Below are 26,989 nucleotides of genomic sequence, written 5' to 3'. Positions count from 1 at the left end.
GCTGTCTCAGACCACTCTTGCATTTAAACCAAGTGCCCAAATCCCCATTAGCACAAACTGCAGCCTTAGAGGAGCACAAGGGATTACTGATCTACCCACACCACTTTGGAGGGAATCCATGGTAAACAAGTAGATTAATCAAATATTCAATATTCATCTTATCAAAAGCTTTAGTGAAATCAAGTTTGCATATGGCACCATCAATCTTTGCTTTCTTACAGTGATAGATAATTTCATGAGCACAAAAAATATCATCAAGAATGGATCTTCCTCTAATGTAGGCCAATTGAGTAGGATCAATAAGAGTATTCATGAAGGGTTGCAGCCGATTAGCAAGAACTTTAGAAATAATTTTAATGCAAGAGTGAACAAGGCTGATAGGGTGGAAATTGGGAGGGCATGAGGCTGCATCCTTCTTGGGGATGAGATAAAAATAAGCATAATTTAGCCAAGAGAGATCCACATTTGATTCATGAAGCTGATGAAACAAGGCAAAAAAATCAGAGGACACTAAATCCCAGAATTTCTAAAAGAAAATCATCAAGAAACCATCTGGTCCGGGGCTCTTATCAACATAAAAACTAAACACAGCTCTCTTGACCTCTTCTGAGGAAAATAGTTCATCCAAAATACTTAGCTCAGCAAATCGAAGAGAATATAACTCCAACTAGCTGAAATCAACCAGTGGCTTGGAAAGTTTCGCAAATATCTCTTTGAAATAAGAAGTGAGATTATCAACAATTTGCTTGTGTTTGACATAGTGATGGCCTTTCCAAGAGAGGTGAGAGATCCAATTTTTCCTCTTGTGGAAGTTGGCAACTCTATGGAAGATAGCCGTATTGCCATCACCTTCTTTGATCCATTTTACTTTAGCCCATTGTTTCCAATAAACTTCCTCAACCAAATATGAGTGAAGCTCATTCTTTAGGGAAGATCTATTTGAAATTGAGAGGAGGAAAAGGGACAAATTTCTTCTTTGCGATCAAGGAACCGAATTTTTGTGAGCAAAGAGGATTTCAATCTAGCATTGGCTCTTGCAAGATCCTTGCTCTAGATTTTAAGAGCATTTCTAGTTCTTCAAAGTTTCTGGACTAGATTTTGGGCAGCATTAGAGGAGAGAGACCCTTCCCAGCTAGAATGAATGAGATCTCGGATGGAGTTATTGGCTAGCCAGCTTCGCTCAAATCAAAAGAACATCTTAGGTTTCTAAAAATTGTTGAGGAAGAATTGTATCGGGCTATGATTTGGACATGGATTTGGGAGAACGACTTGAGAAGAATTTGGACATAAGATGTCCCATTCAATAGAAACCAAAAAACGATCTAGCTTTGCAAAGATAGGATTGTCCTATCTGTTATTCCAAGTGTAATCTTGGCCTTTGAGGGGGAGTTCCTACTTCCTAGGTTGTCTATTGTACCATAAGTACCCCTATGAGGCTTCAATCCTGGGCATCCTCAAGTAATTGAGTTATTCAATTGGTGAATTATTGCCGCCTCTTCTCTGTATCTCTCTTATTCTCTCTCTCCAACCTTTTGGTGGATTCCTAGGAGTGGCTTGCCAAGATGGTGATTCACACTTGGAAGAGAGAGACCCACCACGCCACTTCCTCCAACAACCATCCATCTTCATTGGAAGCTAATCGATGCATGGATACACAATTGCCAAAGTTTAGGCTCCGATATCTTATATCGTACGTGCCGTAGTGGGATTTCTACCTCGCCACAATTGGTAGGACTAGCAAAAATGGACCCAACCCATAAATCCATCATATCCAACTTGCAACAAATAGGTTTGAGTTTGAGCTAAACAGGTTTAAGTAGTAAATATGCCAACCCATTTTGATCTGTTTGTCAAACAAGTCAAATTCGGATTCCAACAACATAACCCATTGATCCATCTAAACTGTTGAACATTAATCACGTCAATTGGATTAGGTTAGAACCCATGACATGCACTCGTGCCCAAACCTAACTACTCTTGCCTCACTACCTATTTATTCGCTCTATCCCATTTACTTGGCCTTTTGAAGAACTCTCTACTTCTCCTTTTCGAGTTTTTAGAGTTAGGGTTTCTCCACCAAGCTAATTCGCATTGAGGATTCAAGGCAAAAGGAGGTTTGGAGGGACAGGCGGAAGCATAGGAGGTGGGATGCTATGTGGGGAGCTCAACGTGCTCATCAACGATGGCCTTGGCATTCCTAATGAAACAATCAACAACCTTGCTGGGTAGTTGTAGCCGAGGTGGATCCTTGGCAGTTTGAATGGCGAGGCAGACATAGCGGTCTTGGGGGGTCCTTGGTGATGCACATCTTGCTATGCTGGTCCTCACACTCAATGAACCACACAATGTGGCCCTATGGATCACCACTATCTCCCAAGTGTCCCTTGCTCTACCGAACCTTGGCCATTGATGGTGCTGTCTAGTGGCCATAGTAGTGGTGGCCATATGCCTCAGTCATCTGATTGGAGAGACAGGCATAATCAAAGAAGGAAGTCATGGCAGGGAAGGAGGAAGGGAACAAGAAATACAAGCATTCCTCGAGCGATAGGTTCCAGTGATGGTGGAGGGGATAACTTGGAAGCATTGAGGTTGCTCTCTTTCCAAGCCTACAATCTATTTATTTGCTTCTTACTTCTGCCACTAGCTTGCCCTCTCCTCCCCCTCCAAGCCCCTCCACATCCCCTCCTCTATCGCCTCCTCTGACACGTTGACCTGTAGTTGCACCACAACCTACTTTTCTCCTCTTCCTGGAATAGGGTGGTGTAGGTTGGTGGTGGTTGTCTTGCAGCAATGGAGAGCATTAGGATGTAGATCAAAAATAGCGAGAAGTGATGGATGGGCTCATGTTGGAGGTGTTCATCCCCTTGATGCCAACCTTCATTTCGATCGAAGCGGGATGGGCTTCACGAAGATCGAATAAGAAAAATCAGAGAAGAAGCTGGATTGGCTCGGGTTCATCCAGCTTTAGGAACTAGGTAAGTGGAGGATTTTATTTTTCCTTTTTATTCCTCTAAATCATGTTTTAATATATTAGCAAATAGATGAAATATACTAGGTGATATATTAGATGCAGTGGGCTAAACATAGCCTGACCGATCTGACCTATCGATTAGGCAGGTTAAGCAGGTCGGGTAAGGTTATCTGCATTTTAAATATACAAGTTTAGATTTTAAATCCTTTCCTCTTTAATAACGAGACTAAGTTTAGGTTTGGGATTTTCTAACTCAGCCCACATCTGACTTGACTCTATACAACTGCCATCCCTAACAATCGGATCTATTGACATCTTACACATTCTTCTACTTTCAACACGGCTTCAACACCTCTTGGCATTAGAAATCAATCATATTGGGAGTCGTTTAGTCTTTGCATGCCACTCCATCTAAAAAGGTCATACTCAACATGTTAGAAAAGTTGCATGAACCTTAAACTATAAGAGGAATAGAAACAAATAATTGCTAATAAAATACATGTAATACAGAATTAATAACCACCAAACCAGCCGAACTAGATCGATCAGTAATTGACATGATTCAGCCATTCGGCTCGATCATGTCTTTTTTTTCTTTTTAATATAAAATCATTGAGCAGTAAGGCTGAAAATCGGTGGAGCTTAGGCTCAAAAATTTTTGGAAAACCCAGGCCCAAGTCTGGCCTCGAGCCCGACCGGAATCTAATTGGGTTGGCCTGAATTTGTGGAGTGGACTGCGGTCCATTGAATCACAAACAGCTTTCTCATTGATAATTCAAATCCTGATCATTTAAGATGTCTTGCATCGCATCCAACTATTATACCTTCAACAAATTTTATAGAGGCTTGAAAACACCAATATTCAACAATTGTGAGCCCAAAGATTTAAGGATGATGAAGGGTTTGAGATTTATGTAAACCTAAAATCGAGCTTCATTTCAGGTCTTATCTAGGCTTGGGCTTGGGCTGGGGCCAAGCTTGAGCCGGGCCAATGATATACCCGAGCCCGGCTTAAAAAACAAATGGGCTTCATATTTAATCCCAAACCCAACTTGAAATCTTTAGGTCCTGGCTCGTAGCCCAACCCAAAGACAGGATGGCCCAAGTCCATTTCTAGCCCTATCAAGTGGCCTTTTAAAGCTTCTCTTTGATTATCCCTCCCCCTCGATTCTCTCTCGCTTTTAATCTCTTGCTCCCAGAGTTCTTCATTGATCAATGCCAATGCCATCTATCTTGATCGATGGTTCGAACGATCTCTCACTCAACTAATGCCAATGGTGACATCTTTCCCTCGATATGCCTCTCTCTCTCTCTCCCCCTCCCTCCCCCCTCTCCTTCTCCCTCTTCCCCCTCCATCCCTCTCTCTCTTCTTTAGTTGCATATCATTACCATACCGAACCAACCGTCAGTCAGTATGAGTACTAGTTCAGCAAACCTTACATAAAATAATAACACGCTAATGCTTCACTATAAAAAGGGATTGGCTAGTGGCTACAGATGTTATTGGGACTAATAACATGTAACATAAAGAATAATGGGCATGCATGGATAAAAAAAAATGACCTACATTATCTAACATAAAAACACTTGGAGATCATGAGTAGCCTATTTATTTCTGTGATAATAGATTAGGATAGCTTCAATTGCAAATTGTTTATGCCCAAAAGTATTCCTGACTCCACATCTGTGAAGTCGGGTCAAGTCATATCGTCAGCAATATTAGGGCAAAAGTTGGGTCAAGTCATATGGTTGGCAATATAAGACAGAAGGTGGGTCAAGTCATATAGTCAATATTGGGGCTCAAATGCAAAATACAGATAAGGGACATGATGAATAAGGCTGCAAATAGGTCAAGTTGATCCATGATCCGACCCGTGGAGATCCGACCCGAACCATTTAAAAGGACCCACGGATCTAGGTCAGATTCTAAAATTGGACCCATTCTATTTTCTGGGTCAGGTCCGGATTTACTGAATTTTGATCTAACCTGACCCGATCCAACCCACTTAAATTTTTGGATTTATATGGATCTTATGCTCAATGATCTGATCTGACCAAAACCCATTATATGATCCAAAACCATTATATATTAGCATAGGCTGGGCACAAATTACCGACAACATCATCTTCTTTCCTTTCAATCTCCACAATTGAGCAGCACCCATTAGTTCAAACTGATGGAGTCCCCAACAAATATTATCTTCCTTTCCACCTCCATAAGAAATCCTTTGTATCAAACATAACAATGTTTCCAGCTCAAAAAATTTAGACGATTAGCAGGAAATAGATATTTCACTTTCAATTGTATCCCATGACTAATCTTGGGAGCTCACATCCACTTGGCTTCCATATGGACATAAGGTACATCTTGGCAGTTTTTCTTAGACGTAATTGTCACATATTAATGACCACTTCAAAGATCATGATACATCGCAAGTGTCATTGGGTGGTAAACTTATGAGATCAACTTCAACTCCACTCATGGAAGTTGATTGAATAGCTATAGCTATTGCCTGTTGGTTAATTTGATCTATGATCTGACCTAGATCCGATCCGGATCCTAACCAGACCCATATTTTATGGATTAAGGCCAAATTATCCATGGACCTGATCCGACTCGAATGACCCATTGGGTCAAAAAATTTGATCAACGACCCAACCCGATCTTCTATTAGGCTGGGTCTGGGTCCAATATCAAGACCCGATCAAAAAATCGGATTGAGTTGGGGTCACTTATGACTCAGTTTGATCCGACCCATTTGCACCCCTAGTAATTAATTGATTCACAGATCAGTAGGATATCTATATGTCAGAAAGCAGCCAGCAGTACTTGATCAAAGACTAGTAAACATATATGCAAATATACACAGTCACAAAGGAACTAGACCTTGCGTGCTTTGGAAGGAGGCATGAATGATCCAACTGGCTTTGAAACCAACTAACCTCACAAGTTGACTCGGAAATTCAACACTACATCTTAGTTTCCGCATGTAGGCATATACTGTCCACTGGATTTCAATGCAATTGGCCATTTCAATGACATCAACCTAAATATAAAGATTAAGAGCATCTATATGGTACAATTATTGGCACAGTGTGCAGCATGATCAGAAGTAGCAAATTGGTCTCTACCTGCAATAAGTGATATTGGAAAAATTCATAGGTAAAGTCATAGGGAATCAACCAGATCAGGAAATTTAGATGGCCATGACTATACACTCTTAAGTCTAAAGGCCACAAAAACTTAGTATTTAAGTCATAACAAATTAAAGATTAAAAAAAGATTAAAATTTGAAATTTAAGAAGAGGTTATCCTTAGCAGTTTTTTCTTTTCAATAGTCATCCAGTGTGATGGTTTTCAGTAACCATCATATACAGTGTTTGTAAAAAAAATGCAAAATTTGTTTTAGGGATTATTGATTGAGGAGAAATTGATAAAGAATTCTGATGTACTCTTGAATCTTGCAGCCGGACACTAGATTTGCAATGTGTTTTTGTTTTTCCACGGGTTTCTCGTTCAAGTGTTCAGGATTCTCCTTTTTCTTTTTCTTTTTTTTTTTTTTTTGGAAGTTAAGGAACATGCTTTGATTTCTCACTAAAATAGGAATGTTATTCCCTTTGATTCATCCACATCATCATCATCACCGTTCCTAAACTGGAAGTTGAATCATCCACATAATAACAAATTCAAGTGCCCTCTCTAAGTAAAACACAAAAGTACCTTTCGTTTGACATCATCAGGAGACACTTGCCAAGATGTAGCGGGGCTTCCATGTAGCGAGGAATTGCAGGGTCACACAATTAAATAAGGTTTGGATGGTCGGTATTGAACTAGAAACATCCAAAGGCTCGGATTCCTTTTGACAGAAAATTACTTAAGAGTGTTATTTAAAACGTGCAAATGCACATGTAGGGGGACACTGTAACATAAAAGTCTTTCACCCTATAAGGTCAAGTACTGGACTTGAACTTTTCACAGCAAAAAATGTAACATCATAAAATCCCAAATCATATTATAATGAAAACTAAAATCATAAATAAACAGAAATAAATAGGAAGAAAATAAGTAATGAGATAATCATTGAAAAGGTTAGGATCACAGGAACTTACCCGTCCTATGTTAATGTGCACCTGGCTTTAGGGAATATATATATCAAGAATTTGGGGTCTGTCTAATACTCCGCTATATGAGTTCTCCTACCTCAACATAGCTGGGATATTCCATGGGTCAATACCTGCTTTTACATCATGCTAGGACATTTCAAGAATAAACATGAAAAAACTTGTCACAAGCAGTTCAATCTTGTAAAATTATTAATATGTATAATGATGAATAGCACAAAAGATCAAAATAAATAATCGGATACAATAGATCAATAAACAAAGAATCAAGATGTTAAATTATCAATTCATGTATACATGCATAAAGCAAAGAAATAAAACAGGAAAGGGAAGGATCAAATAAGAGAGATGGACCTAACAATAACTAAGAATAGGAACAGAACACAAACATCAAATCAAACTGAAGTGTTGGCTGCTTGATAGAGATATGTGAAAGGAAGTGTAGGTCCAGTGGAATGAGAATCTCCGACATAAACAACCCATATATAACCAGGATTCTATTATTTAAGGCAAATTTGATTCTATGTAGATAATCCATCACATATGCAGAATGGCTATGCCTGCATCTCTAAAATTTACAGGACTGTTTACCCTCCCCTTCTGCCCACCACCACCACACACACACACACACACACCCAAAAAGGAAAAAGAAAGAAAGAAAGAACTAATCAGACCAGGAAGGGCACAGCTCTAATCCTTTCTCATAAAAAATTGTTGGATCATGACCTATGGATCTTTAGATTGTGATTAGTGGAGCACAGCAGTCACATAGGTAGAAATATATTATTAAACTGAGTGTGTCTCCAATATTTTGATGGCCATAAAATTATTACTAAAATTAGGAGAGAGTTTCTCACAGCTTATATTCACATAGCCGGGATTCACTCAAAAAAAAAAAAAAACAAAGATTGTATTTTTTTCTGGACAGAATTTACTAGCAATTTACATATAGTATAGATGAGTATCAAGCAGAGGCCTGGGGAAAAGATGAGTCCCAAATAAAGATGATAAAGCAGACAAACACAAAGTGACATGATACCATAATATACCCTAATCATCATGGTCGTCCAAGATTGCCATGATAATTGTTGAACTCCATTAGTCTGTCTGACTGTTGCAATGTGATGCACACATCATCCTTAACGCAGGGATATCACAAATAGGTGACCATAGCCAGAACATCAATGATCAAGGTTCTACTAAGTTTTGCTGAAACGAGTCCATTTCAGCTAGCTCACAAATAATATGTTTGCTCATGATTTGGATTTTTAGTGTCATTTTGGGATCATTTCTTTGTTCCTTTAGTATATATTGGCAATCATATGAAGTAGAGGTCATTATTCAATTTATCTGATTTAAGAGAAGCAATTTTGATTTGCACAGTGGTAACATGAATTGCTCCAAGCAATTGGAGTCTGTTTTCTAGGTGAATTACTCCTTATGAATTAGAAGCTTTCATGAATTATTGCTGCTCTGAAAAATTCACATTCCATGTATACCCCGTTAACCATTGACATCATGAGAGCTTTCTACTTTCTATAGGCTACCTTAGGTAGAGATGAAGATCCAAAGCCTCCAGTTTCTGAAAAAAATGAAACAAAACATGATCCAAGGGAATCACTCCTCCTACTATGGACCATCATCCACCCCTAAAAAATGCAACATATGTGGCAATGGGGTTGGGAACCTATGATGGCATCTAGCCTTATAAAAGGCTAGTCAGAGTAAAAGTTTGCTTTTAGAAAAATACTTGACTGGTCATAACTCTATTTGGGAAGAATAAGACAAAATGACTGAAGGAAAAATTGATGTAGGAGTTGAGATCAATAGTCCAGGAGGATTTTTAACTTTTTGATTATTATGTCCACTAGTAATGGCTATTTTAGGAGAGGCACAACATCTTTGAACTGGAAGAGGAATTTCGGTATGAATTCTCTACTAGTTAAATAGAGGCATTGTGGCTCAATTTTGTATCATTAATGAAAGAAAAGGGGACATGGAACCCTAATTTCACAATTCTTCCATCTTTTATTATTCTCTTTGAGAGGTCTGGGTTGAGTGCATTAAAGAAATTGCTTCTTTCTCTCTCTTGATCAGATCAAAACACCAAGCAAATCCCTTATTTCCTCATGCTTGGACACCTGTTAGGTGATTTTCGCTTCAAAAGGGCAAAAAATTAATAGTCAGCAAGTACTTTTTCATCATAGTTTCAAAAACTGCTGGAATGAGACACTCCAATTATTTCCATAACATTCTGATATGACATCGGCAATGGTATGAGCACCAGGATGCTGAAACCCCATGTACTAGGATGAACTGGTTGATACTAATGTGTATTGGCATGCATCTACAACACCACGCCAACCATAATGATGTGTACCAATGGTTTTTCATTTTTTAAGCTATTGCTTTGGCACGTATTGTCAGTGCTAATACCATACCATTCCACAGTGTGGGATTAAGTACTAGTATTTAAAACCTTGTTGTCCGTTATGTATGTGTACCCGCATGCAAGTTTTTTTTTTTATTTATTGAGATTTATCTAATCCTTACATGTCCATCTAAATGGGATTTTTTTGGACCAAAGTAGTTATTTGATTTTCCTACCCTTTAATTGAAACCATTCAATTTCTTCAAACACCCACTCATGCTCCGTTTACACTTGCTTCTACTAGATTAACAGCCACTAATTTTTGATTGCTTTTAGTGTTATTTTTTCGCTACTTAGTTACTAATTCTATTCTTTTGTTCGCTCCACTTAATGGGTTACCACAATCACTATCAATCTAACCTTGTCTCAAATATTCAAAATCAGCTTTATAAAGCCCTATATGCCAAGTATTGTATTTAGGGATCTTTCCATGTTATTAAAATTGAATAACCTCTAATAATCTATATAGCAACGCAAATATATCCAATTGATGGAAAAGAATTGCAATGAGGGGTCTTTGGATTGATTTGCCATCCCTATAAACTAATCTAGTTTGAGTCTCGACCACATAAATTGGTTTTGGCCAGCTCAATTAAATGTTTAAGAATATATAGAACCATTTAATTTCAACTGTAGACCAAAAAATTGGCCTGCCGCAAATGAACTTTATTAGAAACTGAGGGGTGTGTGTGTGTGTGTCCAAAAATGGCTACAGGATATGTCTAGCTCAAACAATTGAAGATCCATCAGCAATAGTTAACCAATTGGAGTTCTCCCAAGCAGGGGCAAGAGGAGGAAAGGCTCAACAACTGTCAGTGCAGTTGGTTGGCACCTCACACCTAAGGGCTTGGCCTTCAGGAGGTCCAGAATTCAAATCCTGGGTATTACTCCACATAAAAAAAGCCAACTACCGACACAATAGTATGATCTGCTTCCTATATGTTCGCAGGTCAATCACTGCCAACAGTTTTTTATATTTTTTACTTAAGCTTACAAATATAAAAACATTACACATGCAGTTGGGTGAGATCTCTTTTGTACAAGGGTATTGGAAAATTCTTTGTGGGCATCAACATAGGATTATGAGTTGTTGGGTTCCGGCCACACAGCGAAAAGTAATTTTTAAAATTTTAAAATCAAACAAGTCAATAGCACATAAAACTATCAAGCCGAAATCTAAACGCTAGAATCACCTTGCCGATGTCGATCAAAACAAAACAAACATGCAAAAAGGGATAGAATTTTTACTTTCACCAAAATGACAATGTGGCACACTGGTGATCTCCACAAGACTCCAAAATAGAAACCCTCCAACGGTGATCCACACAGAAGTTGGCCAAGATCCTTCCTAACCGGTGCACTGCCGCAGCCTTGTCTTCTCAAGAACACTGCCGGCTTTGAACTCAAGGAACGATCACGCCAAAGCCCAGTCGCCTCCAAACTTGCCACCAGGATCACGTCAAGAAGAACTCTTCAGATGTCTCACAATCTAGGATTTGATTTTTGACTCCAACACATGGAAAAACCAAACTCTATGGCACATTAGCAACACTTGCTAATTCTGTCACCACCCTTCTTACAACTTTTGCTACTCAATTTTTCCTTGCCTTTTTCTCAAATTTTTTTCAGAATTTTTTCTCTGATTTACACGCCACTTATCTCTGATTTCAACCCAAAAACCCAGCACTTGAGCCATATGGGACGTCCCATATATATATAAGGGACCAAGAGACGTGAGATGGGACCAAGGGGCGCCAACCTTTGGCGCTCCACTTTCTCACGGGTGAATAAATTCACCGTGTAGAATTCTGGCGCAAGAGAGCCTTCACACATAAGGACTCTCCCTCTTCTACGTGCCATAAAAATTCCATCTTAAATTGGCGACAAATCATAGGAATTCTAGTTGATCATTTAAGGCAACACGTTAAGATAAGAGTCTTCATGAAGGACTCTTCATCTTTACACACTAAAATGAGTGGGGCAGCATTTATTTTTGGCATGGCATCTGGTGGGCGCAGAGGAGTCCTTCTCCACTTGAAACTGTTTCAAGTTGGATAAGAATCCAATCAAGATAGACCCAATCCCATTAGATCAAAGACAACTGGTCTAGGTTAGCTCAAACACTTTGATCTAAATCAATTTAAGAACTTGGGTTAATACAATGTGCTAGCATATCAAATTAACCCTTAAAATTTACATTAAACTCTAATTAAATCAGACCAAGGCCAAATCCCAAAGTGTGTGATCCATTGGGTTTCAAATCTAATCAGCAGTGGCCAAAACTTTCGACGTAACCCTAATCCAATCAGATTAGGTCACCCGAAGAGTCCCAATCAACTAGAACTCTTCCTAATTGATTCCAAAATTAAACTCTTTTAATTCTGACGAATCCACAAGTCAAAATTGACGTCTAGCAACGTGTCATGACTATCTGAAAGATTTGAAATTTTGATGAAACATTATCAAAATGCCCTTTACTGGCAAGTTACCGTGTAATTCAATCCTTCAGTCAAACAAAATCCCAGATGAACTGTGGGCATAAAAATATGTCAAACACAATCACTTATCTTTATGTATCTTGATCAGAAGGCGATGATTCAGTTGATGATACATTAGAAATCTATTTCTAATTATCATTCTGCTTTGGCCAAAGACTTCCAGACTCACCGACCTATGAGATCACATAGGATATTCGCTCTCCTTATTAGGAGTGACTGATCCCTTATTGATCACTCACAATCTTCATGCACATTTCACCACATCCAGAACACCCCATACAAGGATCAAAGAACCAAGTTAAGAAGTGAACCAAAATATGGATCCATGTACACAAGGTACCATGACGATCTCAGATCAAAGGATCACTTACACAACTCCCACTAGAGAATCATCAGTTGACATGTAAATAAAACTCCATTTGATGTTCTCTCGCGAGTCTATTCAGTGAACTCATTTTCTAATGAGCACCCATATCCTTGTATTAGTGTCACCACACAAGTGGTTGTGAGATCAACCACCCTCATTTTTGAGCATACATAGGACATGCCAGTCTTACCGGTATCATTGATCCCCGACTCAATGAATCAACGACTAGGAATATTTTAGATCATGGCTATCAAAGATTTAAGTCTTACTAGCGTGATCTCATCACGGTCCTAAAATCATTGTCCGGACCTATGGAGTTCATTATAATCTTAAAAACAATAAGATGCAGCATATAATGAATCAAAATATCTATTTTATTAATAAATTAATGTCAATTACATGAGTCTGGAAAATAAATTACAGAAAATATCCTATCGTATTCCGTATGTGATTGGCTTGTAAGGCATTATTCTTTCAATCTCTCACTTGCACTAAAGTCAATCGCCCCTATACTTGATACCCATGCTATCAAGGTGGCGATCAAATTGCTGCATTGACAAGGTTTTAGTGAACGGGTCCGTTATATTGTTCTTGATGTCAACTCGCTCCACGATCATATCGCGTCTTTCGACTATCTCTCGAACGAGATGGAACCGTCTTAGGATATGCTTGGATTTATGATAAAACTTTGGTTCTTTGGTTTGAGCAACTGTCCCAGTATTATCACAATAAAGGGACACTAATTGTTCAATCTCTGGAACCACACCCAATTCTGTGATGAATTTTTTCATCCAGACGGTCTTCTTAGCAGCCTCACTAGCAGCAATATACTCAGCCTCAGTGATCGAGTCAGCAATAGTTTGCTATTTGAAATTTTTTCAACTTACTGCACCACCATACAGAGTGAACACATATCCAGATATAAATTTGCTATTATCCGGATCAGATTGAAAACAAGAATCAGTATAACCTTCCAGTTTTAAATCAGATCCACTATATATTAAAAAAATATCTCTAATCCTTCTCAAGTACTTGAGTATGTTTTTCACAGCTTTCTAATAATGCTCTCCAGGATCAATCTGAAATCTGCTTACAATGCCTAAGGCATAAACCACATCAGGCCTGGTATATAACATAGCATACATAATTGATCCTACAACCGAAGTATAAGGAATAGAACTCATTCTATTTCTCTCTTTAGGTGTCTTAAGAGACATCTTCTTAAAGAGTTATATGCCATGACCCATGGGCAAGAAACCTCTTTTACTTCCCTCTATGTTGAACCTCTTTAACAAAAAGTCAATGTACTTTGACTGGGACAAGCCTAGCATCCTTTTTGATCTATCCCTATAGATCTTATACCTAGTACATAGGATGCCTTACCCAAGCTTTCATGAAAAATTTTTGTGATAACCATGTCTTAACCGATTGCAACATCAGGATATCATTCCTAATGAGCAGTATGTCCTCCATATACAAGATCAAGAGACAATAGCACTCTCACTAGTCTTCTTGTACATACAAGGTTCATCCATATTTTTGATGAAGCCAAACGATTTGACTATCTTATCAAAACAGATGTTCCAGCTCCTCGATGCTTGTTTTAATCCATAAATGGATCTATTCAGCTTGCATACCTGATTTGCTCTCCCACTAAAGACAAATCCCTCTGGCTGAGTCATATAGATTTTTTTCTCAAGATTTTCATTGAGGAAGGCAGTCTTGACATCCATCTACCAGATCTCATAGTCATGGTATGCTGCAATAGCAAGCATTATCCAAATAGACTTGAGCATGGCTACCGACAAAAAGATTTCTTCATAATCAATACCTTATTTTTGTCTGAAATCTTTTGCCACTAGCCTGACCTTATAGGTCTCTACCTAGCCATCTACTCCAATCTTCTTTTTGAAGACTCACTTGCAGCCTATTGAGCTCACACCCTCAAACGCATCAACCAAAGTCCAAACTTGATTGGTATACATGGAGTCCATTTCGGATTTCATGACATTGAGCCATTTGTCAGAGTCGCTACTCATAACAGCTTCCGAATAGGTCGTGGGATCATCATTCTTAATGATGTGGGATGTATTGTCATTCTCAATGACAAATCCATACCTGAGTGGTACATTACGCACTCTACTTGACTTTCGGAGAGGTGTGTGAAGTGGCTGTACCTCAACAATGAGCACATCTGGTTGAGAACTATTTTGTGAATCCTGGATGAATTGTAGGTTTTGAACTTCCACAAGTTCAACGGACCTCCCACTGCCTCCTTCTTGGATAAACTCTTTCTCCAAGAAAATGGCACGCCTACTAACAAATACTTTTTGTTAAATAGAGTTATAGAAGTGGTATCCTATATTCTTCTTGGGATAACCTACAAATCTGTATTTTTCTGATCTAGCATCCAGCTTATGTTCATCAACATTTTTTACATAAGCCGGACAATTCCAAATCTTAAGATACTTAAGATTGGATCTTTTTTCTTTCTATATTTCATATGGAGTGCTAAAAACAGATTTAGAAAGCACTTTATTTAGGACATACGCTGTGGCCTCGAGAGCATATCCCAGAAGGATATCAGAAGATCCATGAAACACATCATGGACCGCACCATGTCTAATAAGGTGCGATTCCTCCTTTCTGCAATTTCATTTCATTGTGGAGTATAAAGAGGTGTCCATTGAGAGAGTATTCTATTTTGTTTTAAATAATCGAGAAACTCACTAGACAAGTATTCTTCTCCTCGATCAGATCGAAGAACTTTAATACTTTTACCAGTTTGTTTTTCAACCATTCTTTGATACTCTTTAAATTTGTCAAAACTTCGGATTTGTATTTCATTAAATACATATATCCAAACCTAGACCTATCATCAGTAAACGTGATGAAGTAAAAGTATCCACCTCTGGCTTGAATCGATATTGGATCACAAACATCAGTATGTACAAGATCCAATATGTCACTTGATCTTTCTCCATGTCCAATAAATGGAGTCTTGGTCATTTTTTCTATGAGACAAGATTCACAAGTTCCATATGATTCATAATCATAAGGATCAAAGAATTTATCTTTGTATAACTTGTTAATTCTTGACTCATTTATATAGCCAAGTCGGTAATGCCAGAGGTATGTGACGTTCACATCCTCTCTCTTTCTTTTCTTCATATTATCAATATGAAGTACTTTATCATTAAGTGAAAAAAACAAAAGATCATTATCAACAAAAGCACTTTCATAATATTCGTTAGAAAAATATATAGAACAATCATTGTTCTTTATTTTTATTCAAAACCTTGTTCCAACAACAATGGTACAGAAATAATATTTCTAATGGCATTAGAGATATAATAACAGGTCTTGAGTTCCAAAACTTTATCCGAAGATAACTTCAAAATTCTGATTCCTACGGCTTTGGCCTGAATGAACTCTCCACTAATGCCGAACAGCTCGAAGTCACCTTTATTCAGACTCTTTATTTTCTATAGACCCTGCAACGATTTGCAAAGGTGTAAACCACAGGCAGTATCTAATACCCAAGAATCTGAAAATGTACTTAATGATAAGTTAGTTTGTATCATATACAAACCTTTGGCAACGTTTGTCGGTTTCACAGTTGCAAGATAATCCTTGCAATTCCTCTTCTAGTGGCCCTCCTTGCCACAGTGATAGTAAGTATTTTTGGTGGAGACCTTCTTCGTCTTCTTCTTGGAGATGCCAGCCTTAGAGTTCATCTTTTTCTTAGAATCCTTCTTCGCTTTCTTCTTATTGATCTTATTGACAAGATGTACCGAAGCCTTTTCACCCTTGAAATGACTCTCTGCTGTTTTCAATATGTTCAGCAGCTCTAACAGGCTGATGTTCAGTTTATTCATATGGTAATTTATAACAAATTGAGAAAGAGTCAGGAAGAGACTGCAGGATCAAATCCTGGCTTAGTTCACCATCCATGGCAAAGCCCAGCTGTCCCAAACGAGTGATCAAATCAATCATCTCTAGGATATGCGTTTGCACAGAGGTGCCTTCAGTCATGCAGGCACAGAACAACTGCTTTGATATCTCATATCGAGCAGTTCGACTTTGTTCCCCATATAACTCCTTAAAATTAAGGAGTATAGAGGGAACATCCATATTCTCATGCTGCCTCTGAAACTCGTTGCTCATGGAGGCAAGCATGATGCATTTAACAGTCACACTGTCATCTTTTCACATCTTGTGTGTAGCCCTTTCCTCTTCGAAAGCATCTTCTCCCAGTGAATCTGATGCAGGTGTATCCAGAAAGTAGGAGACTTTCTTCTGAATGAGAACAATTCTCAAGTTTCTTAACCAGTCCACATAGTTAGGTCCGATCAATTTGTTTGCATCTAATATGCCTCTAAGTGACAGTAAGGATGCCATATGTGTAGTTAATTTATAATAACAAGAACACAATATAAGCGGACAACTCATAATGACATGCACAACTAGATTAGGACTTTTATCTATTGGTGTCTCCCACTATTTTATCAAACTTTATAGCCCTCAAGTATGAAAATCGAGAAATATACTAATGTTTCTTAATGAGATTGAGATCCCTATTCCTCACAAACACCTTGTGGATAGCACAATAAGTATTCATGAGTTCAAGAGTAGATAACTTTTTATCAATTGTACCTCTACAATTCTCAACATTTTTCTCTCTGGCCCTCTAGATCACATATAGCCTTGTAGATAGTACAACAAACTATAGTGTTCTAATTAAGTTGATCCTTCAATCACATATAGTTATACTTAAACAATACTGTCCTTGTGGATAGCACAACAAAACAATACTATTCAAAATATGCCATAAGCATCAAAATGTACTAGGTCAATATCATATCAATTTCTATAGTAAGCCTTGTGGATGGCACAACAAGCTCACTAAGATCTTGAGGCCCTTGTAATGTCTACATCACTAAACAATCTAAGTCCGAAATTCAAAAAGACCAAATTGGCCAGGTCAGTAGGTGGGAGGCTCCCCGTAGCTTTTCCTAGACACCAACAAAGTTGGCCAGGCCAGCATACGGACCTAATTAGAAAACCACCTTTCATACTTTCCTTGACACCAATTAGTCAAAAGAATTCGACTTTTAATTTGAAAGTGAATCCCAATATTACAACTTAATATAATTTTTAAGAGAATCTTTGAACTGGTCTCGGCACATCCTAACTACGACTACATAAAATATACTTTACATATTATGCAATTCGACATGTAATCACAAATCACAATAGCAATCATATAATTATGCCAAAAATCATATAAGGATGCAATTCAAGTCATAACATATGACAAGCAAAATTGAAATAATAAAGCAACCCCTAATTATATTAGGCATGCATAACACCCTTAACCATGTATCGATTTAAGCATCACATTATCATGATAATATAAATTTCAAATTATCACAAATTCATAATTTTAATAACTAAAATTTAAAATCATGGTACATATAAAGTCCAAAATATATTTTTTTATTTTAAAGATTGATGCTAAAAATCAAAGCAATATTCTCGGCAATATATGAACAAAAATAATTCTATGCTACTACTTTGCACTTGTTTGATCGAATCAGATAAGGATGGCTCTGATACCACTGTTGGGTTCCGGTCACGCAGCGGAAAGTGATTTTTAAAATTTTAAACCGAACAAGTCAATAGCTTTAACACATAAAACTATCGAGCCAAAATCCAAACTCTAGAATCACCTTGCCGATGTCGATCAAAACAAAACAAACAAGCAAAAAGAGATAGAATTTTTAATTTTACCAAAATGACAATGTGGCATGTTGGTGATCTCCATGAGACTCCAAAGTAGAAGCCCTCCAATGGTGATCCACACGAAAGTTGACCAAGGTCCTTCCTAATCGGTGCGCCATCGCAGCCTTGTCTTTTCAAGAACACTGCTAGCTTTGAACTCAAGGAATGATCACGTCAAAGCCCAGTCGCCTTCAAATTTGCCACCAGGATCACACCAAGAAGATACTCTTCGAATGTTTCATAACTTAAAATTTGATTTTTGGCTCCAACACAGAAAAAACCAAATCCTAGGACACACTAGCAACACTTGCTAGTTCTCTCACTACCCTTTTTACAACTTTTGCCACTCAATTTTTTCTTACTTTTTCTCAGATTTTTTTCAAAATTTTTTCTCTGATTTACATGCCACTTATCTCTGGTTTCAATCCAAAAACTCAGCACTTAGGCCATATGGGGCGTCCCATATATATAAGGGACCAAGAGACGTGAGATGGGACCAAGGGGCGCCAATCTTTGGTGCTCCACTTTCTCACGCAGTGAATAAATTCACCGTATGGAATTATGGCACAAGAGAGCCTTCACATAGAAGGACTATCACTCTTCTGTGTGCCACAAAAATCCCATCTTAAATTGGCAACAAATCATAGAAATTCTGATTGATCATTTAAGGCAATGCGTTAAGATAAGAGTCTTCATGAAGGACTCTTCATCTTCACACACTAAAATGAGTGGGGCGGCATTTATTTTTGGCATGGTATCTGGTGGGTGCAGAGGAGTCCTTCTCTATTTGAAACTGTTTCAAATTGGATAAAAATCCTATCAAGATAGACCCAATCCTATTAGGTCAAAGACAACTGGTCTAAATTAGCTTAAACACTTTGATCTAAACCAATTTAGGAACTTGGGTTAATACAATGTGCTAGCATATCAAATTAACCCTTAGAATTTACATTAAACTCTAATTAAATCAGACCAAGGCCAAATCCCAAAGTGTGTGACCCATTAGATTCCAAATCTAGCTAGCAGTGGATCAAGACTTTCGACGTAATCCTAATCCGAGGTCATCCGAAAAGTCCCAATCGACTAAGACTCTTCCTAATTGATTTCAGAATTAAACTCTTTTAATTCTGACGAGTCCACAAGTCAAGATGGACATCTAGCAACATGTCATGACTATCCGGAAGATTTGAAATTTTGATGAAAAATTATCAAAATATCCTTCAGTGACAAATTACCATGTAATTCAATCCTTCAGTCAAACAACATCCCAAATGAGTTGTGGGCATAGAAATATGTCAAATCCAATCACTTATCTTTATGTATCTCGATCAGAAGGCGATGATTTAGTTGATGATACATTAAAAATCTTTTTCTAATTATCATCCTGTTTTGGCCAAAGACTTCCAAAATCACCGACCTATGAGATTACATAGGATGTTCGCTCTCCTTATTAGGAGTGACTGATCACTTATTGATCACTCACAATCTCCATGCACATTTTGCCACATCCAAAACATCCCATACAAGGATCAAAAAATCAAGTTACAAAGTGAACCAAAATATGCATCCATGTACACAAGATACCATAGTGATCTCAGGTCAAAGGATCACTTACACAACTTCCATTAGAGAATCATCAGTTGACATGTAAATAAGACTCCATCTGATGTTCTCTCGCAGGTCTATTCAATGAACTAATTCTCTAATGAGCACCCATATCCTTGCATTAGTGTCACTACACAAGTGGTTGTGAGATCAACCACCCTCATTTCTGAGCATACATAGGACATGCCAGTTTTACCAGTATCATTGATTCCCAACTCAATGAACCAACGACTAGGAATATTTTAGGTTATGGCTATCAAAGATTTAGGTCTCACTGGCGTGATCTCATCACGGCCCTAAAATCATTGTCTGGACCTATAGGGTTCATTATAATCTTAAAAACAATAAGATGCAGCATATAATGAATCAAAAATACCTATTTTATTAATAAATTAATGTCAATTATATGAGTCTGAAAGATAAATTACAGAAAACATCCTATCGCATCCCGTATGCGATTGGCTTGTAAGGCATTATTCTTTCATGAGTCTCATATGAAAGCTTACTTCGATATCTAAACATTACATACCACATTAGATCACTTAGACTATATACAAATGAATAATACCTCAGCAATGTAAAGAAGAACCATCGCAGAAACTATCCAAATACATGCATATTGAGAGTATAGAATTGGTTGCATAAACATTCTTCGGGTATCTTAGAAATGATGACCTGTGAAAGGGTAGAAAATCCTTTCTCCAATGTGGAGAGCTTCCTCTGCTTCTTTTCTGCTATCTTTGAGTCAATCTGGGCTTTTGTCTACCATGCCCTCAATCTCCTCCGACAGCTACTTTGTCTTTGATTCTCACTGCCCTCAATATCACAAGCTAATGCAAGAAATTACAAGAAACACAGAAGATTGAGATGTCTAATACTGATCTAAATTTTACCTGTCTGAATGAAATCAAATTAAAGATAGCTGTGGGTGAGTTGTAATTTAACTGCTAAATATGGACACTACTATTGAATGGCTGAAAACAGTCCAAATACTGATATCTAAAATTTACTTGAAAACTCGTAGACTGTGACTTAACATCGGACTACAACAATGTTGGCTTGGCTTTGACTGAGGACCTCCATTGTTTCTTACCATTTTTGTTAAAATACATAAGCAGTCTAGCTTCTATAATTTGATACAAAATATTGTGGAAGCCAAGTTGGTTGAAGATTAAATGATATGAAAAAATAAAAGTTAGAGGATGACAAAACAGAATAACAATTTATGATGACCAAAAATGCAGTTGCGAAAAAGATCAGATGATTAAAGAAACACAACCAACACAATATTTCACAATATCAGGCTATCAGCAAAAAATTGACACAATATCAGACGTTCTAGGACCACTAGTGCTACAAACAAACTGACACAGACATGAGCATGCATAAAATCGAGCGGCCATGTGTATTTCTGTATCTGTGATCCCTAGAAAGCAAAACTTCATTAACAGATCAACAGCTAGTGATAACACTAGATCAGCGATCACAGCAATAAAGCAACGTTCCAATAAGTACACAATCCAAAAAGTTATCAAGAATATAAAACAAATGATTTCTTGCAACACTAAATCTTACATCTAGATGTTAAATCAGGTTAAGCATTTGCCGCAGAAAACCTTAATTGGATATCAAGCAAAAGCCAGCAGATAAAAATCACACACGGAGAAACCCTAGAAATAGCTGCAGGAGGGTTCAAGAAACCATCAAGACACCCCATTCGAAATAAGCTATCATAAAGATATCTTTCAAAATAGTTCATCTAGAAAACACTTAAAACTCTCAAAAAAAGCCTGGATCGCCTACGGACTAACTATAACTGCAAGTCGTCAACTTCTCAAGCAACGCTATGGATCTAGAGGGAAATAAAAACAATAAAAGAACATCTACTGAAATCCTAAGCCGAAGACCTAAATTTTCTTGAAAATCATCTCAAGAACGATCTCAAAAGGCATAAAAGAACGATCGAAGGAGAAGGGAAAGAACTGATACTGAGGAGGATGTTTTCTTGCGATAGATCTAAAGAAGCACCAAGATCAGAGGAGAAGATCAAGAACTCATACCCCAAAGAAAAGAAGAGGACCCTCGTATGCTTACGACGACAGTGATTCCTCTCCGGCGGACGGAGGAAATCGATCAGTTTGGTCATGAATGAGATTGGAGGTTCGAGGAGAAGGAAGAAGAAAAGAAACCCGTCCGCCTCCGGTTTCGAAAGCGGGAAAGAGGGAGATGGCTCCCTCGAGAAAGATGGGCATCGCTCATCAGGGCATGGGCCCGCGGAACTGAAGTAAGAGAAAATTCTTTGTGCACCGCGCGCGGTGCGGAACGCGCGCACGCGCGCGGTGATAGGTTATATCAGGAAGAATACTTACATTTCATCGATTCCCACGATGATGCTTCACACTATCCATTCATTTTCGATTTTTGATTAATTTATTATAAATTTGAAATAGTATTATCATTGCAACGAACATTTATTTATAGAATTGAGAAGAGTAAAGATGGCATCGGATCAGATTCAAGATAAATTTTTATCTATTCAAATTCAAATTTAAATACCTAATAATCTACCTAAATTCAGCTCAAATATTATCAGGATTGGATTTTTTTTATTCAAATCAATCTCAATCAAATATCGAGTAATTCAGATTTATCCAGTCCGAACCCACTTGAATCACATTGAACTTTTTTTTTTTTATCAAATTTAAAACTATACTATCATTCTACAAATCATACATGTACCTTAAACAAATAAAATTAAACAATACTTAGTTCCATATTCAATCAAAATAAAATTTAAACTGCTTTGAGTAAATAAAATTTTACAACACTTAGTTCAACAATACTTAGTTCCACATTTAATTTAAATAAAATTTAAATATAATATAAATTTAACATACTAAGACAATCAACAATAATACTTAATTCTAATATTTTTGAAGTAAATAAAAATAAAAATATAATTTTAAAAAAATACATCTAAGCTCCAACTTTCAAAAAGACTTAAACAGCAATTAAACCTACTATTAATAGCTAATATTTGAAATTCAAATTTAAATTTAAAATATATCAAAATAATAATTATATTGATGTATCTTGTAATTGTATGAATATTTTTTAATTTTTATTTGATTAGAATATTTTTTTATAAATAAATTAAGATTTAACTAGTAGATGATAATCAATAAAATATATATTATTGTGGTTCTAATAATAATATGGAGAGCACCAATAATCCCATATCGATTGTTAGTCAAGAGGGACTCACGTTTATAAAGAGAAAAAAATTCTTCTCATATAAGACATCTCGATTCTGTTTGGATTATGTGGGACTCCTCGGACTATACATATCGGAGTCCTTCTCGACTGAAGGACTCCGTTGTAGTTCTAATAATGTAGAGAGTACTAATAATCCCACAATGATTGTGAGTCAAAAAAAAATTATATTTATAAAAAAATATTTTTTATATAAAATATTTTTTAAAAAATAAAATTATAAAATTCATAAATCAAAAAAAATAATATCTCACGTAATATTATCTCCTTGGATTTTATTGCCGTTCCCGGCGTGGAGCGTTTTATCCGCCACCATGGGATGCGATGTCGCGTAGACGGACGCTTTTACGTGTAAAACTCGAAGGACGGCGGGACGCTCCACGCGTGAGTTGGACCGCACGGGATGTGAGTCGTACAAAAATATATATTTAATATATTTATATAAGTACGGTGATAGTTATATAAAACGGTAATACGGCGGTCCTTGTCATCAGCGCATTGAATTTAAGAATATCCGTTGATGAACGTTATAACGGTCATTAATTAGCATTTGGGGTAGCTTGGACGACCATTCGCCAGCATCAAAAGTTTGATGATGTCACAATGTTGTCTGACATATAAAACCTGTTTACTTTTATTTCTCGTCGTGTATTAAATATTAAAACAGACGGCTATTAAAACGTGACCTGTCAAGACGACGATTAGAATTCCTTCTCGCTGCTATCCTGTTTGGAAAGGACCTCAGTGGACTCAAGGGATCGAGAGAGATTAAACGGACTAAGATAATCCCGGCCCACTTACATTCATAGATTAAGCCCGAATGCTGGGGTCCGGCCCATCAACTCGAACCCCACTGGCCCGTACTGCAGACTGAGCCTACAGTGCCAACCACTCTCTCCTTCAGATCGTGCCATCTATATAATAATAATAAAATAATACATAAATATTAAAGATGATATTTTATATACGTTGATACATAAAATTATAAAATAATCTCCCAGACATCAAGTATCAAATTTGGAAGTCTTTTCTTTATGATTATTATTCTTTTCTTTCTTCAGTGGGTAAAAGGTTTGTGGCTTCGGTTCTAAAAAAAAATCCTGCGTTCGTTTGTTCGGACTCCCCCACCCGCCCTCCATGCGCGAGTTCGCCATCTCCCCTCCCTCTCCAAATCTCCAATCCTAACCCTAGACAAACCCCCTGGCTCTCCCCATCCCGATCTCCCTCCGAAGCCCTGCATCTTCCTTCTTTCCTCCTCGCCCTCTCCGAACCATGCGGTCCACACCCACAAGTACCAGGCCTTCGTGTTCCGATCGACGGCCAGCGGTAGCGGCGTCCTGAAGCCAAGATCGCTAGATGTCATCAATGTAGGCTCTGCCTTTCGGAGGTAGTATAGTTCCTTCTCGCCGGAGTCCATGTTCCCATGGATACCATGCTGGCCGAAGGGCTTCAAGGAGGGGTGAGGGAGAGGGGGAGCAAGAAAAGTAAGATCCTCCGGGAGGCATAGAGGGAGCTGCAGCTGTTGAAGTCCTCTGCGGAGGGATTCAAGCAGGAGAGATTGGAGCGGTTGGTGACAAATTACGAAATAAGATCATGCGATAAGTAATCCCTGTATGGTTATTATTATTATTATTTTGGTGTCTTAGCTTATAAAGATTTATATAGTTACATAGTTATCTATTTGTTCCTTTTTTAAGATTTTGCAATCCAAGGATCCAAGAAACAAGGATAATAAGGCAGACGCTTGAAATTAAGGCATTTTATTGTTAAAGAACTCGAGTTCATACTCTAAAACGTCATCTATGTCTGTTGTTATCTATCGTTTCCTTTCTTTGTTTCTTTTCTCGGATTCTTAATCCATGAAAGTAGGATAAAAAGGACAAAGTTTTTAGGTTTTGCTTACAACCCAGCATGTTACGTGAAAGAATTCGTGGTCACAGACATTACATATGGTTCTATCTCAGGAATTATGCAGGAACAGCAAAAATACTGTGTTATATGGCGGTGTGATGGTTTTGGATTTGTTCGGATATTTTCCATATCATCAAAGAAAAGTAGGAGATCAATTGCACTGATGGTGATCGTAATTAGATGTTAAGGTAATTCTTAAATCTTTAAGTGATCAACAAAGTGGCACTCTCTGTAATCAAGATAGCGTGGAAAAGTGGAAAATAGATAGCTTTAATGAATTACAAGAAATGAACACTTCAATGAATTACTTGAGGCAGTAGTGTTGTGCCATGATTATATTTTTTTATGGAATTCTCCAAGTTAGATTTAATTTCACATCATTATTTATAATTGCTAGAAAATAGTTGAAGAAATGTATTTATACTTTTCTTTTAGCATGTAAAATAAAAATCATTTTCTATAAAATCTATTTAATTCTTTATAAAGTACTGATTTTATGATCTATGAGGCCTTAAAAAGCTAATCCGATGCTGTTAGAGGAAATTATTGATTTAAGAATCTCTTATAACCTTCTGTGTCCTTCCACTTGAGGCAGTAGTATCGTGCCATGAATATATTTTTTTATGAAATTCTCTAAATTGGACTTTATTTCACATCATTATTTATAATTACTGAAAAATAGTTGAAGAAATATATTTATGCTTTTCTTTTAGCATGTAAAACAAAAATTAAAGTTCTGATTTTATGATCTACTGTAATTGCAAGCATGGATTTAATTAAAATTTTGTTGAAATTTTGCTATAGGAGATTACCGCTAAATTAAGTCTTATGGCATCGGTTATGGATTATAAGTTTTGAAAAAATTATTGATTGCAACTTTTGAAAAACATGTTCATTCAGAAATTCTTCAGCAGGCCACTTCTCCAAAAACATTACTAGCTTCTTACAATTTGGTATTTAGCTCTTACAATAAATATTTTATCATATATTTATTTTTTTTCAAAAAACTAACTTTTCTTTCATTGTGTAGAGATGAGATGGTATTACCATAAAAAAAAATACATCCCAGATAATTTAACTTTAAGCAACTTATTTTCTTCATTATAATAAATATTTTTTAATTATGATATATACGTAAGTTTACAATATTGTAATGTAATATTTATTTTTCGATTTAGTACAAGCAAAGAAAAGAATATAATGTATGTAGCTATTTGTTATGCCACTGCTAGGTATCAACTATTTTGCATTGAATGATTGCATGTTTCTAAAGAGTAAAAATAGGATTAACATAATTTTTTACAAAACAAATTATATGCTCAAAAAAATTATTATTTTTTATTATTATATTTTATTATTTTTTAAGTAGAACCCCCCTGCATAGGGTGGGTTACTAGCTAGTTAGATGTCCTACAAGAATATCTTAACTTGCCTTGGAATGCCGCATCACACTTTTCACATCATCTCGCCAACAACTTTCCTCCATTCTACCATGGAGATATCCTAGAGTGCCCTTCTCCTTTTTAGACAAAATGACTAAAACAACTGCTATTATGTTTATGGAAAATAGGTGATTCAATCTCTTTTAGATCAACTAGAATTACCTATTTAATAAAATGGTTAGATTTTAATTTGAATTTTTAATTCATTTAGGTGCTTGGTTTGTGACTGGAATTGAAATCGGAATGGATTTATTGGGTATAAAATACCCCCAGCCGAAGTTCACAAAAGACCGACCCTTTCAGGGCTCTTCCGGCTTCCGACCTTGTATGGTGTCTTTCTGAACTCCCTCGACCGTCCGAACTTCCATAATACCATCTGAACTTCTCCGATAATGAGCTCCCCCATTCATCTACCGAACTGCTCCAAATGCTCTTTGGACTTCATTATCAGCCGATTTTCTATAGTGATCGACCACCCTTCGAATCTCTTCCAGACTTCTTCCGGCCACGAACGACTTTACTCCGAACTTCTTTCGGACTTCGTCAATGTCCGAGCTTCTCCAACAGCAGGACTTCTACAGTAAC

At 37.1% G+C, this 26,989-nt stretch overlaps 1 protein-coding gene across 1 annotated transcript in view; it reads right to left on the bottom strand.

Moving 5' to 3' along the window:
* Nucleotides 1-22,050, bottom strand: part of LOC105039459 (squamosa promoter-binding-like protein 17) — a 41,617-nt gene extending 19,567 nt beyond the window's left edge. The window contains exons 1-3 of the mRNA XM_073246360.1: nucleotides 21,839-22,050; nucleotides 20,454-20,608; nucleotides 7,082-7,222 (exon numbers count right to left, since the gene is read on the bottom strand). The gene's annotated coding sequence lies outside the window, so the exon portion shown is untranslated. The remainder of the gene's footprint in view (nucleotides 1-7,081; nucleotides 7,223-20,453; nucleotides 20,609-21,838) is intronic.
* Nucleotides 22,051-26,989: the final 4,939 nt, after the last annotated feature.

This window comes from Elaeis guineensis, chromosome 1 (genome assembly GCF_000442705.2).
Source record: "Elaeis guineensis isolate ETL-2024a chromosome 1, EG11, whole genome shotgun sequence".
In the NCBI taxonomy this organism is placed as follows: domain Eukaryota; kingdom Viridiplantae; phylum Streptophyta; class Magnoliopsida; order Arecales; family Arecaceae; genus Elaeis; species Elaeis guineensis.
Note: the sequence above shows the minus strand (reverse complement) of the source record. Positions and strands in the feature narration are given on the sequence as shown.